This window comes from Macrobrachium nipponense, chromosome 25 (assembly GCF_015104395.2).
Source record: "Macrobrachium nipponense isolate FS-2020 chromosome 25, ASM1510439v2, whole genome shotgun sequence".
Lineage (NCBI taxonomy): Eukaryota > Metazoa > Arthropoda > Malacostraca > Decapoda > Palaemonidae > Macrobrachium > Macrobrachium nipponense.
The window spans coordinates 35148038-35163113 of NC_087214.1; the positions used below are offsets into that span (position 1 = coordinate 35148038).

At 39.0% G+C, this 15076-nt stretch overlaps 1 protein-coding gene across 1 annotated transcript in view; it reads left to right on the forward strand.

Moving 5' to 3' along the window:
- Positions 1-12104, forward strand: part of LOC135199346 (ribonuclease Oy-like) — an 80098-nt gene extending 67994 nt beyond the window's left edge. The window contains 1 exon segment of the mRNA XM_064227297.1: positions 1359-12104. The gene's annotated coding sequence lies outside the window, so the exon portion shown is untranslated.
- The last annotated feature ends 2972 nt before the right edge of the window (positions 12105-15076 follow it).

Genomic DNA, 15076 nt, shown 5'->3' on the forward strand with positions numbered 1-15076 from the left:
ATAGCAGGTACTTTTATTGTCTTCTCACCAGAGGTTTCACATGTATGACAACCAGTCTCAAGGCATTTTGCCTCTTCAGACCTCAGAATAGTATCTGAAGAACTTTTAGTGCTATTATTCAGAACAGGCAGTCTCTGGTTATCGGGGGTCTCGGTTAATGGTGATCCGGTTTTATGCGAATCTGCAATTTATGGTGCCGTAACGGGCCGAGTATCGGTTATCGTCCGATAATAGAGTTATGGCGCCACAACACAACTAATAGAGGCACCATTAACCGATTATCGGCGCCATAAATTGTTGAGTTTCGGTTAATCCCGGTTTTCGCATATCAGCTGAGAATGGAGCCCCTCACTGATAACCAAGGACTGCCTGTATTTTGCAGTGAAGTTTTGAAACTTTTTTTTTTTTTTTTTTTTTTTTTCTTTTAAGAGTTCTTTGCTGGACGAGTGGTTTTCGCACTCGACTGCCAATCCGGTGGTCCGAAGTTCGATTCTCAGCTCAGCCAACGCAGAATTAGAGGAATTTATTTCTGGTGATAGAATTTCATTTCTCGATATAGTGTGGTTCAGATACCACAATAAGCTGTAGGTCCCGTTGCTAGGTGACCAATTGGTTCCTAGCCACGTAAAATATATATAATCCTTTGGGCCAGCCCTTTATAGGAGAGCTGTTAATTAGCTCAGTGGTCCGGTAAAACTAAGATAGACTTAACTTTTATTTTAAGACTACTGAATATCTTGAATTTTAGTCCTCTCAACTCACTAACCCAAGCGCTTCAATGGTGTGATCGGTATGGTCTTGGACTGCCACCTCGGTGGCCGTGAGTTTGATTCTCGAGCATTTCATTGAGGAGTTAGAGATGTGTATTTCTGGCGATAGAAGTTCACTCTCGACGTGGTTCAGAAGTCACATAAATAGCCGTTGGTCCCGTTGCTGAATAACCACTTGTTCCATGCAACGTACAAACACCATACAAACAAACAAACAAACAAACCCTCTGACCCTTTCCAGTTTAATTGGTCTGACAACATATCAGTGAGTGGCCGTGAACGAACTCAAAAGTTTCCTCTCCGTTTTTTGGGGTGGGAGAGATTTCACCAGTGCTCTTTAGAAATAATTTTTGTGAATGCTCTATTTTTCCACTCATGAAAGTGCAGGTTTGTTTGGTAAAATCTTTCATAAATAATCTCACAATGTTTATGCATATTATCAGTTATCCTTGGACAGGTAGTCCAAGAATTAGATCAAATTTGACAAGAAAGAGAAGTTTAGTAATTTTTATTGGAATTCAGTTCTGTAATGGTATTGCTTCAGAAATTTTTTCAGAAATCATCTAACTTTATACTGATGTTTTCCAGATAATCTTCAAACATTAGTAAGCTGAGCATAATACTTCATCAGATCTTCCAACAGTGAGTTATCAGCTATAGCCTTGAATCAAAATGAGCCCAAGAAGGGAATTATAGCTTGAATAACTAAATTTTTCATTTGACGATATGTAGTTAATAACATGGAAATTACAAAGAATTTTTGTTCCTAGACATTTGCATGCATGCAGTTATTTATTTTTTAATGGTAGGAAGATCTTTGTTAAGTCTTGATAAGGTAAAAGTAATGTAAGTATTTTCTTATAGTACTGGCATTACAAACGTAGAAAAGGTCATATGCTTTGGTTTAGAGCATGGGCAGTCCCCGGTTATCGTCGGGGGTTCCGTTCCTGATGGCGTGACAATAACCAAAAATAACTGGGGATTGGTGCCGCTGTCAAGTGGGTATTGGCACGTATCGGCACCAAAAATCCAGTTATCGTTGTTAGACGAGCGCCGTAAAACTGGATCAACAATAACCCGGGACTGCCTGTATATGTACTTGTTTACGTCCAAACAGAGGAGACGCCTGGTTTATTACATGGGAATAAATTGTTTTTGTAAACTGGACATGCCACTGCTTTATATTGCCAGACATCAGCTTATGTTGGAAGTAATTTTAAGTAAAGGTCAAAAGTCAACTCCCTTAATGGGTTGATATCATTAATTGTGGAAGTATTGTAATTGAATCAATGTGTCATCAACCCCCAAGTTCCAGTCATGTTAGGCCCTGCTCATGTGATTGCTCTGACCCAGATGCTGGCTAATTGATCAAGAGAAAAGGATGGGTCATCTACTTTAAGTTATTATGTACGTATAGGTTAAGCTCAGAATGAATAGATTAGAAGCCTTGTATTTGCTGAAATGACAAGAGGAGGGAGAAGGGAAGGTGACGATTTAGAAGTAAGAGATAAGATGCCTGATTACCCCACCAGAGGCCACCGCAGTACTCAGAAAAAACATGTATAGGTGCTTGTGGGAGATTTCCCTTAGATAAAAGGAAAAATAGTTTTCAAGTCTGACCTGGTTTCCCAAATGTATTTGAAAGCTTGAAGCAGCAAGAATTGAAACTTCATCAACTGTTAACTGTCAGCTTGAGCAAAGTTCTCCAATCTTAACCCAGTATGTGTCCACCTACGTGTCGCCTCCAAAGTGCTAGTACTAAACATGGCTGAAGCTCAATGGGATGCCGTTTTTAGTACTAGCTCCTTAGGGATCAAAGTGTTATTTACACCCATTTCTGTATTATGTGGTGGACAAATGATATCAATAAACAATGTCTTTGATCCCCCGAGGAGCTAGTACTAAACATAGTCTCCCATTGAGCTTCCGCCACTAGCACCTGGGAGGCGATGCATAGGTGGATACATACTGGGTTAATACCAGGTTAGACAGAATATCCATTTTTAGAAACTACTGTTCTAAAAGGGTGTATTGTTTTTGCTGAGAGCAAAGCACCATTTCAGTTCTGTGGTGGGTCAGAGCAGCTCAGATGTGTTTTGTGTTGCTCTGTGTGAAACTGAATTTCAGGACGAAGTTGGTTTTTAACTCTATTTTACCACTGCAAATGGGGTTACTTAGTCATTATGGCTTGTAACAGTGTGATCTGTTGTTCTTGCCAGAATTCGGAAAGAGGAAAACGGATTGGTTGTGAATAAGGTACTAATGTGTGCACCTTAATGAAGTAAGCAAAAAACTACATTTCAAAATTGAAATGGTTATCCCCAAATTGTTATGGAAAGTATAAAATTCTTCGAAAGAAATATAAGAAGTTTGAAAAAGAATGAAAGTCAAAAAGTCCAAATTGCTGAAATGCAGCATCGGCAGTCCACTGCACTTGACGACAGTAGTTCTGATTCAGTGCATGGCCTGGTTGGTTTAATCATGAAAAACATCGTTACTCCTCAACCTGAGAAGATTACTTATGCTGACAAAGTTAATCAAAGGAATCTGTTGATCATTAAGTAAAAACAATCGTCAGAGAAGATCACAGAGAGAAAAGATGATGTTGCAAATGCCTCAAATGCAAATGCCCTATCATTGACGCGAGGTCGACAAAAGATGATCATGTTATTTTAAATTTTGCAGATGAACACATTCGAGACTTGGCATTAAACAAGATTAACCCTTAAACGCCGAAGCGGTATTTTAAAAATCGTCTCCCGTAAGCCGGCGGCGTTCGCAAGTGAGCGCCGAAGCGGAATTTTTTTTTTTTTCAAAAAATCACAGCACGCTTAGTTTTCAAGATTAAGAGTTCATTTTTGGCTCCATTCTTTGTCATACTGAAGTTTAGTATTGTACACTAGATTACGATCATTTTGGTATGTAACACATTGTAAAACGACCAAGGCAACACAGAGAAAATATTATCACAAAATGATGCATGAATTCGTAACATGCGGACGTAAAAAAAAGCTGTTTTCAAAAATTCACCATAAATCAAAATATTGTGCTAGAGACTTCCCGTTTGTTGCAAAATGAAGGTAATTGATTGAATATTACTAGACTGTAAATGTTGTAGCTTACAATTGCAGTTTTTGACCATTTCGGTCGAGATAAAGTTAACTGAAGGACAAATTTTTTCTATTTATCGTTATTTATATGAATATATTTCAAAACTGATAAAAGCTACAACCATAGGTTGTTTTTTTTTGTATTCTGCATGAAATTGCACAATTTTCATATATAAAACTTTATGCAACGGCTAATTTAAAATGGTCCAAACATTACGACAATCGGACAAAAAAATTTATGATTTTTTCGGAAGAGTTACCGCGCGCACGTAAGGAAAACGTTTATTTCATAAATTCACCATAAATCGAAATATTGTGCTAGAGACTTCTAATTTGTTGCAAAATGAAGGTAGATGATTGAATATTACTAGAATGTAATAGTTTTAGCTTACAATTGCGTTTTTCGACCATTTCGGTAGTCAAAGTTGACCAAAGGTTGAAATTTTGGCACTTATTGTTATTTATATGAAAATATTTCAAAACTGATAAAAGCTACTACCATGAGTTATTTATTGTTGTATTCTACATGAAATTGTGCATATTTTCATATATAATACTCCATGTAACGGCTAATATAAAATGGTGCAAAAATTATGTCAAAGTGACGAAATAATTTCTGAGATGTGTTGCTGATACTTTTTAGTGCAAGAAGAAAGAAATTCGCGCTTGCGCGCCTGGGTAACGATTGTAAACAAAACAACGCCTTGATCCGTGAGCTCCCAGCATCCCCCAAGGCGCGTGATTCAAAAGTTTTCACCTAGTAGGCCTATAACTATTTTTCCGCAAATTTTTAAAAAACTTTTTTTTATATCGACGTACCATACATCCAATCGGCACCCAACAGACAATTTATATCGATGGTTAATACGTCCAATCGGCGTTAAAGGGTTAAAGAGGATGTTCAGGAAATGATCATTAAGAAGATTGGGAAATACAAAACTAAGATGATGATTTGCAATAGATTTGAAGCAGAAACATGTTGTGCCAAAAGTCTTGATTGAGAGAAATAGTTATTTAGAATCAATCCCTGATATTGATACAAAGATATCAGTTGCGCTTAAAAAACTAGCGTCTAGAGGAACATTTCATTGGATATTGGAGTGTGAGGCTGAGGTTAGGAAGGTCGTTCATGAAAATGGTGACAAGGTGAAACTGACATGGGGCATCTGTGCAGTAAGAGACAGGTATCATGTCATCACTTACTACTCCCGTCAAAGATATGGTCATTTGAAAAAAAATTGAGGGGTTAAAGATACACCTGGAGAGTTAATATGTGGAAAATGTGCAGGATCACAAGACAAGGGACCGCAAAGAGCTTGAAATGAGCTGTATAAGTTGTGAGACAAAAATACCATAAATGTGATCATGATGTGAACTCAAAAGAATGCAAAGCTCAAGACTATGAGATGAAGAAGATTGCTGCAAACACTGATCATGGTTATACTCTCTAATGGAAGTTTAGAATATGGTTATGCAAATATCCAGTCCGTTGGAAATAAAACATTACAGATTAGAGGCTTAATAACTGAAAATTCCATCTGCATTCTTGCCACAGCTGAAATATGGCTGAAAGACTATGAAAGTGCCAAGATTGCTATAATGACCCCACCTAACGCATTGCTTCCCTCACATTTCGGGGGAAGGTGGGGTTGGTCTTCTCGTACACATGGTGTGCTGATATTTAAAAAAGAAACTTTAAAAAAACCTTTTTGTTTAATCGATGCTATGATATGGAATATCTTACTTCTAATTCTTCTTCTTCCCTCTTTCCTTTATCCAAAAGTCTCATTTTTGAGGTGAGACCCACTCATGACAATTTCTGATCTGTGATCTGAACAAATCTGTCCATGTAGATACAACTTTGTTGACGTAAAGGCTAAAAAGAAGACTTCCGTTGGTTGACAGATGCATGTTCTAAAATGAGGTTAAGATTGGGTGGTTGGCAATTGCAAATGCATTTTGGATAGCTGCTTGTATCCATGGAGGCTTTTGTAAGAACTCAAAGGTTTAGAGCTACCTATCAACTCGCAGAGCCCATGACCAAAGGCTACTTCAGTAACATTCAAGACCTCAGAATTTAATTCATCACATACAAGGCTTCTTCTTGCTATCTTAAACAGTCTGTGGATATTAGGAAGATCTGAGACAGCCTAGAATAAGAGTGATTTTGATCCAGATGGATTTTACCCAATAATTTTTATAAATGATGTTTGGAATGTTTCTCCCAAATAATACAGCTGTCCTGTAAACCATATTTTTCCAGATAAGCAGAAATTATCCAGTACCATGAGTAGTTGTGATGGAATCATTCGCATCTAAGACAAGCTTAATAATGGATAAGCATAGCATTGTTCAAACTTATTTTAACGTGATTTACATGTTGTTTTGACCTGGTTCATCATTATCTTACCATAAGTAACCGTTATTTTTCGTAAGGAAGTAACAGCATTTGATGGTTGATAACGGCAATTTGACTGAATTTGAACTTGTCTTTTCTGGTGTTCCACAGGGTCATTTATTTTTTATTTTTTACATTGATCTTTTTCAACACCTTGATTGTAAGCCCAAATGATTTAAGATAATACTCGTGTTGTAGTGTTCTTTCATCCTCAGGTATAAAACAAATTCTGGTTGATGAACAGAAATCCTTAACAAAAGATTTTTATTGGAACAGTATACTGCCTAATCAGCATATTAGGTTAAACTCCAGCAAAACTAAGGCTTAGATGAGGGCACGATGCCACATGGTACCATTTTTGGAATATTGCTCTCCTGTCTGGATGTCAGCAGGCTCTCAGGATCTCTTTTTCTTTTAGCCAAACTAGGTGAGGTGGTGGTTTCATTTTCCAAAAATAGAAAGCAAAGTATAGAGCAAATCAGAAGATATACGTAATCTGTTTGGCCATCTTCCGTAGCTGATATTTCAGTGAAGAACTTCATGTAGTTGTTTTCGATTAAGGTGGCCGTATGCCAATGTCAGGGTCTTACTCTGTACAGTAGAACTATGAAATAGTTATAAAGGTATATTATAGGCTCAAGCTTTCATGTCCTGTACAGAAGAACTATGAAATAGTTATAAAGGTATATTATAGGTTCAAGCTTTCATGTCCTCTTGCCATAGTATAACTGATGTATTGTTGCTTGATAATTCATCTTTGCATACTCATTTATTATCATTTCACTCTGTGGGTTTTTTGTACATTGTAAGTACTAATGGTACCAGTAACAGTAAAAAGCAAAGTAATTTTCTTGCAATATAATAACATATGGCTGGGATGCTTTAAATTCCTGCTCATCTACCATTTTCAAGCAGGAAAGAAAGAACACAGGTTTTCTTGCTTCCTAGGAAAATACGTGTTTTTCTAAAATATTGTCCTAGGGAGCTGAGCAGGTTGTAAAGCTCCTAGCTGCTTAAAATCTTTTGTCAGTTTATGAAACCATTCAGTAAAATAAAACTGAGGCAGTGGTGCATGACACTTAGAACAAATATTAACCCCTTGTGGATGGGTAACATACATATGTTTACTTATAGCTTTGTGGTGAAGTCCAGGTAACGTACACATATGTTCAAGATTTTGCACCATATAATAAATGTATGCTAATTTTACCAAGTTATAAATATTTTTTTTCTAATATATTTTTAAAAATTATAATTACACCTCTTACAATATCATAGTAGATAAGAACTAATATCAGTAACAAATTTTTGGTACAAAATTTATTGCAGAATATTTACGAGATGTCCTGGCTTCGGGAGTGGCAGTAGTACTACATTCTCCCATGACATCTCAAGTCAAACTGTTATCCCTCTCGTCCTCCACTGAGCTACTAGACTGGCCATGTAAGAGTTGCCAGAAGTCATTTATGGCCCATGGAAGTGATCTGATCATAGGAAAAGTGATCAGATCGCTTCCTTGGCCATAATGACCTCTGGCAACTCGTCCACGGCCAGTCTAGTAGCTCAGTGGAGGATGAGAGGGATATCATTTTGACTTAAGATGTCATGGGAGAATGTACTGCTGCTCCCGAAGCAATAAATATATGGAATTTGTTACTGATTTTAGTTCTTATCTATTATGATATTGTGTAAGCTGTAATTATAATTTGACAAAATAAAATAGCATGAATATTTTAGAAAAAACATGGTAAAATTAGCATATTTTTATGACTGTCTATTGGAAAAGTGGCCCTGCACAGGGTTGGAAATATTCACTTTCAACTTCTCTTGGAAGGGACAGTAAATATAAACAAACCAAAATTTCCGTTCTCGACCGGATGCTAAGCGAAAGCCGCCATTAATCGAAACTCAGCGATTTATGGCGCCGAGTTTCGGTTCATGGTGCCGATAACCGGTTAGTGGTGTCTCTGTTGGGTATGTTATGGCGCCATAACTGTTATCAGCACCTTATGGTGCCATAACTCAGTTATCGGCACCTTATGGCGCCAATAACCAAAACCCAACCTGTTATGGCGCCATAAATTGCAGATTTTCTGATTTTATGGCACTTCTCTTTCCATTGAATTTTTTTTTTTTTTTTCAAATTGGCCATCCTTAATTTTAGCTAGTCGAGGGGTGTGCTTAATATATATTGAATATGGATGCCCATGCTATGAGTACAGTGGTCCCCTCGTATTCGCGGGGGATGCATACCAGACCCTCCCGTGAATAGTTAGATCCCGCGAATAGTTGGAACACTTATAAAAATGCTATAAACCTCCTATTTTGTTGGTTAAAACTCAAGAAAAACCCACTAAAAATATTTATACCTGGTTTTTTTAATAGTTTTATCACAAAAAGTGCATTTTATGATGAAATTGATTAAAAAAACAGGAATTTGGGGATATTTCTTATAGAAAACCCGCGAATAGGCGAATTTTCCGTGAATATTGTGGGGAAATGTTCTAGAGAAAAGTCTGCGAATACAGGTGGTCCACTGTATCCACATTCTTGAAGTTTGCTGTTGAAATAGAGCTTTTGCAAGATGGCCAAAATGTATATCTTCCAGTGTGGCCTAAATCATAATCACCATTTTTGGAAAGAAGGAATCCACCACTCTCAGTTTTCTATTCCCAAAGATGAGAAGGTCCAGGGAAGCTGTTACCATCCAAAATAAAAGGACATTATTCCAATAATGGTAAACCGAAACACCTGTGGCATCAACTCCATCATCTCTGCAGCGAAGAAGCCTTATGAACAAATCCAGGTTTACTGGCAGTGTTATATGAAGTCTTTCTAAATTGCAATAGAAAAGAAAGCTTGTGGTGAAACATTTATGCCAAGTACTACTGTATACACTGTATACAGTATTTAGATATTGAGAATCATTAGTCATAATCTAGTGCTTTCCATGTACAAAGTGATTCACACAACAAGAAAATGGCATAAGGTTGGCTTATCAATAAATTCTTAGTTTTACTGGAGCAAATGGCAATATACTGAATTATGATTTTGGATTTCAGCTTTGTTTTGTCAAACCAATAATATCTGTGAATTCCAATGTTACATACTGCAATGGCACTGGACTTCAGTTAATTTAATCATTGCAGCATATAAATTATTAGAAAGAATTGGAATTCATTTTTTGTTGTTGTTAGTCAAAATTATTATACATGCAGGCAGTCTCCGGTTAATGGCAGGGTTCTGTTCCTGGCCAACGCTGCTAACCGAAAACCAGCTATAACAGCACTGGTAACCCGCTTAACGGCACCATTAACTGAATATCGGGGCCGTTAACCGAAGATCGGCAGCGCCGTTAACTGGAGATTGGTGCCACTAACCGGAGATCAGCGCTGCTAACCAGAGATCAGACCCGAAAATCCAGTTAAACAGTGTCATTATACAAGCACTGTAAAACCAGGTAGCCATTAACCGGTGCCGTCATTAACTGGGGCTGCCTGTAAATGGTAGTACTGTAGAGGTACTGTAAGAATATTATAGTTTTGGAATGGTTAACATTCACAAAGAGAATTTAGCAGAGATAAAAACTAAGTGTTGCTGAACATGAGAATGAGAGAGGGAGAGAGAATGTGTGGGTTATCTTATGGAAACTGAACAGTTATCTATATGTGTGATTGCATATGAAGTCATTAATTTAAACTCAATTGCATGGCTATGTTAAGGAATGGTTTGTCCACTGTACAGACACTTAAAATATCCTCCTCCCTATGTTGTAGTTTCCCCCTTGACCTCATTCCACTTTATTAAGTTTACAGTATGTAGTAAGATAATTGTTTAGAGGTGAAATATAACAGTCCCACTGAAATAGAAATTTAGTTAGGTAATGCAGGAAACAAACATTTTAACATTGCAGTGTTTTTTTTTCACTTAATATGCAAAACCTACTTGGCATGTTATGATAGTTAAGTTGAAAAAAATGTCAATTTGGAGAACAAATATATTCAAGAGCGCATACAGACACCACCCTACTTACAAACATTCAGAGATACAAACCAATGGGATCGCAAATTACAATTGTGTTCGGAGCGCTCTCCTTTGCCACCCACAAGTTCAGATTTTGTGTTGCATGCCTATTCTCTACATACAGTACAGTGGTCCCCCCGTATTTGTGGGGGATGCATACCAGACCCCCCGTGAATAGTTAGAACCCGCGAACAGTTGGAACCCCTATAAAAATGCTTAAAACCTCCTATTTCGTTAGTTAAAACTCAAGAAAAAACCACAAAAAATTGTTATACCTGGTTTTTTTAATAATTTTATCACAAAAAGTGCATTTTATGATGAAATTGAAAAAAAAAAAACAAAAAAAAAAACAGGAATTTGTGGATATTTCTCAGAAAAATACCGCGAATAAGCCAATTTTCTGCGAATAATGGGGGGAAACGTTCCCAAGAGAAATCCGCGAATGTGCGAGTCCGCAAATCCGGAGAACGCGAATACGGGGGTCCACTATACTGTATGTACAGCGTACAAACAGTTCCCAGTTATCAGGGGGGTCGATTCCATTCTGACAGGATGACAATAAGCGAACGGAAAATCAGTGATTTTTGGCACAGATAACTGGACATTGGCACCTCTGTTAGGTATGTGTCGGTGCCTATGAGCGGGAATTAGCGCATATTGCACCAAAAAATAGCTGATTTTCGTTGCTAGACAAGTGCCATAAAATCGGATCGCCACTAACTAGGGACTGCCTATGATTGCGTTTGAGGTTGAAAAAATGTAGTACAGTACTACTATAGTATTGATTTTATATCATACTGCACATAAATAGGCATGAAAAGTACAGATTAGGCAGTTCCAGGTTATCAGCGGACTCGGTTAGTGGCAATCCGGTTTTATGCTGTTTGTCTAGCACTATAAAATCAGCAATTTATGGTGCCATAACACATTGAGTTCCGGTTGTTGGCGGCTAATAGAGTTACGCCACCATAGCATACCTAACAGAAGTTCCATGAACCAGTTATCAGTGCCATAAGCGCATTAAATTGCTGAGTTTCGGTTAATGGCGGTTTTCGCTTAGCGGCACCCAACCATTAACTGGGGAATGCCTGTAACCAGCTCATTAGAAACAATTCAATATACTAACAGCCGTCCGGAACGTAACTCATTCGTAAGTAGGATGGTGCCTGTACAGTTTCAGAGTCATGCTCCCTATCAAGAGCGAGCGTGATGTTTTGAAACAGTATGCAGTTTTGAATATTTTTGTTCTCCAACTTGTGTTTGGAGGGAGCATGACCCTCTAAAGCTGTAAGCAGTTTTGAATATTATATATTTGTTCTCCAATTTGTGTTCAGTGGGAGCATGATGCTCCAGAACTGTGTGTGGTTTTGTATATTGTTCTCCAACTTGTGTTCAGTGGGAGCATAACATCCAAAAACTGTGTGGTTTTAAATATATTTGTTGTCCACTTTGTTCAGAGAGCATGACACCCAAACACTGTGGTTTTAAATGCATTTGTTCTCAAATTTGTGGTTTTTCCAAAGTTCAAACTTCGATACTAATCTGTTAACGTGTAAAGTTATGCCCACTTAAGCTTCCAGATCATGATTGGAGAGTTGGTTTATATTGGTCTACCTTTGAGTTGAAAAGGTTGAGAGTAAATTCTTATTAAACAGTTGAACTAGTCCTTTCAGGTACATTTGTACTTTGAAACTGTCAATGAAATCTAACTAGTCTTTTTTTTTTTCCCCTTCTTTTTTGGTATATACAGTATTTGTACTTTACACTGTAAGTGAGACTTTAATAAATTACTTTTTAAAATCCTGTTGTGTATTTACTTTTCTTCAATTCCTCTGAGGTTTTTAGAATTGGAATACTGCCCTTCAAAAAACACTTACCTAGGCATGAGCTGAGGGGTATCTGAACCCCTGGATTCTATTCCCAGATTTCTTTCACCTTCTGGATTTAGCCATGAAATGAGGTAACTACATTGTTTTTTATCTGGTTCACTTTCAACTCGAACTCAACTGCTCTGTGTCAGCTTTATCCTTTCTGGGGCATTCCTGATTGTTTCTGACCTATTACCACCAGATCTAGTGTTTGTCTGCCTAACAGACTCTCACCCCAATGTCCAGGGAATGGTCATAACAGCCCTGGAGAGGATATGTGATAAGGAAGTTCAAGAAGGTGAAGATCACTCTTTGAATCTTCAGTTGAAAACTCTTATGGACTGATAATCAGCCTCAAGATAAATAGATAAATATGAGGGAATGCCAACTTAAATACATAATACGCTTGAGTTCAGGTGTCAGCATAGGGCAGGAATGAATTTGCTCCTTGCTTAAATAATTGGCAATCCAAAGACTTGAATAGTTGAAACCTGCGCCGCAAAGTGACTTGTTGTTCGCAGGTTTTGGCAGGGATTTAATTTTCGCGTCTTAATTTTCCTGTCATCACAAGAATGTACACGGGCAGAAAAGTAATTCCCTGAACCTATGACTATAGATCTATCAAGGGGAAGTGGTGTCAAGAAAAGAAAAATAATAAATTTTCTATGACAATTTGTATTTTCCATAGCTACAAACCTGAGGTCTTAACAATAGGATCATTTCTAGCGCCTAGATGGATCCAGTTAAAAAGCAGATGAAAGCAAGGAATCTTGAGATATCTGGCAAAACGTGTAGCTCAGGCCAGGATTGGTCGAGGACGACGCCGCTACACCAGTCTTTCCCAACTCGGGATGACTTAACAAACAGAGGGGCGGCTAAAGGTGGGCAGTATAACGTTAAGACCTCAGGTTTGTAGCTATGAAAAATACAAATTGTCTTAGAAAATTTGTCATTTGTTCATACGCCAACAAACCTTCGGTCTTAACAATAGGATAGACTCATACTTGGAGGGAGGTTTAAGACATCCTAGACTGGCTGGGGGCCTACCCACCAGTCCAGCTCTCAAAAGAAAAGGTTCTTGGAGAGGGACTGAAGCCTGTTGAAAAGCTAGATAAATTGATATCTAACCACTCAGAACCTGAGTGACGTACAATGATATATGGGATAACCATTGTATAAGGAACCAAAGAGAAACTTTGACTGTCCAATAGCAAACCAATACACCAGGGTTTGTATTACTCCCAACTCCTCCTTGCCAAGGAGTGGAGCATATGCTACCAAATAGCAGGTAAGATATTTGTATGCTGCATGACCACACTACCAGTATGACTACCTTACTCACCTGTGTCAGACCAGTCTATTCCTTAAACTGCCCGAAGGAAGAAGGAAAGGTACAAGAGAAAGGAGATCAGCCAACTCACTCATTCTCTCATCCACACAACCTGTTAGGGAGCCACCACAGGACCCAGGGAAAACGTGTCCATAGATCTGTGGGCAACATCCTTAAGATAGAAAGAGGTGAATGTGGACTGGCGTAACCAAGTACCAGCGCTCAGCACTCTATGTACAGCCAAGTTTTTTTTGAAAGCCAGAGACGGACTGATACCTCTAACTTCATGCGCTCTAGCCTGCACAGACGTGGTGGTGGAATCATCAAGAGTCAAGTATGCCTGTCTGATGGCTTCCCGTATCCAAAACGAGATAGTGTTCTTAGAAACCTCTTTCTTTGTACGGCCTGTGCTAACAAAAAGTCTGCGGCAGCCTGATCTAAGGTGCTGAGTCCTTTTAAGATAGCAACACGGCCCGGACAGGGCACAACAAAAGCTCTTGAGCATCACCACCCACAAAGTCAGACAGTTTTGGAATGGAAAACAAAGTGAACCTGTCATCATGCACCGAGGGATTTTGGGTCTTGGCCACGAATTCGGGGACAAATTCGAAGGACATCGACCCCCAACCCCTGGTGTGCTTCACCTCATAGCTCAGACCGTGGAGCTCTCCTACCCTCTTGGAAGATGCCAAAGCCAGAGGGAAAACTATCTTGAGCATCAGGTTCCTGTCAGATGAGCGATGCAAGGGCTCATATGGACTCTTAGTGAAGCTCTTAAGAACCAAGGAAACATCCCACTTTGGAGGCTTGAGCTCTTTAGGAGAATTTGATTGCTGAAACCCCTTAACTAGCAAGGAAAGTTCCCAGGAAGAGGAGATCTCGATACCCTTCAGGCGTAACACCAAACTCAGTGCTGCCCTGTAGCCTAATAGCAGAAACGGACAAACGTTTCTCGTCTCTGAGGAAGGTTAAAAAGTCTGCTATTCGATGAATAGAGGTCGCGAGTGGAGAAAAACCCTGTTTATGACACCAGTCACAGTAGATCGCCCATTTGCCTTGGTAAACTGCGGAGGTCGACTTTCTAAGACTGCTGGACATGTGCCCAGCTAGCCTCTGAGAAAAGCTACTGACTGGTGGAACCTTTCCGCATGGGGCTGACACAGATGTCGCCAAAGGGGAATCTCCCTCGGAACCTCTGACAACAACGACAGCAGATCTGGAAACCATTCTGCCTGAGGCCACAGAGGGGCTACCAAAGACATCCTGAGACCGTGTGAACTCATCAGCCTGTTCAGAACCTGACGGATCAAACAAAATGGAGGGAAGGCATACACCTCCAGGTTGTCCCAGGGATGTTGGAATGCATCCTCTGCCAATGCTAAAGGATCTGGAACCACTGAACAGAACACATCCAGCTTCCTGTTAAAGCGTGTTGCAAAAGGTCCAGCATGGGTCTCCCCCCAAATCTGGAAAAGCTTGTCTGCCACCACTTGAAGGGACCACTCAGTTCCTAGGATCTGATCCTGCCGACTGAGTTTGTCCGCAACCACATTCCTTTTCCCTGGGATATACCTGGC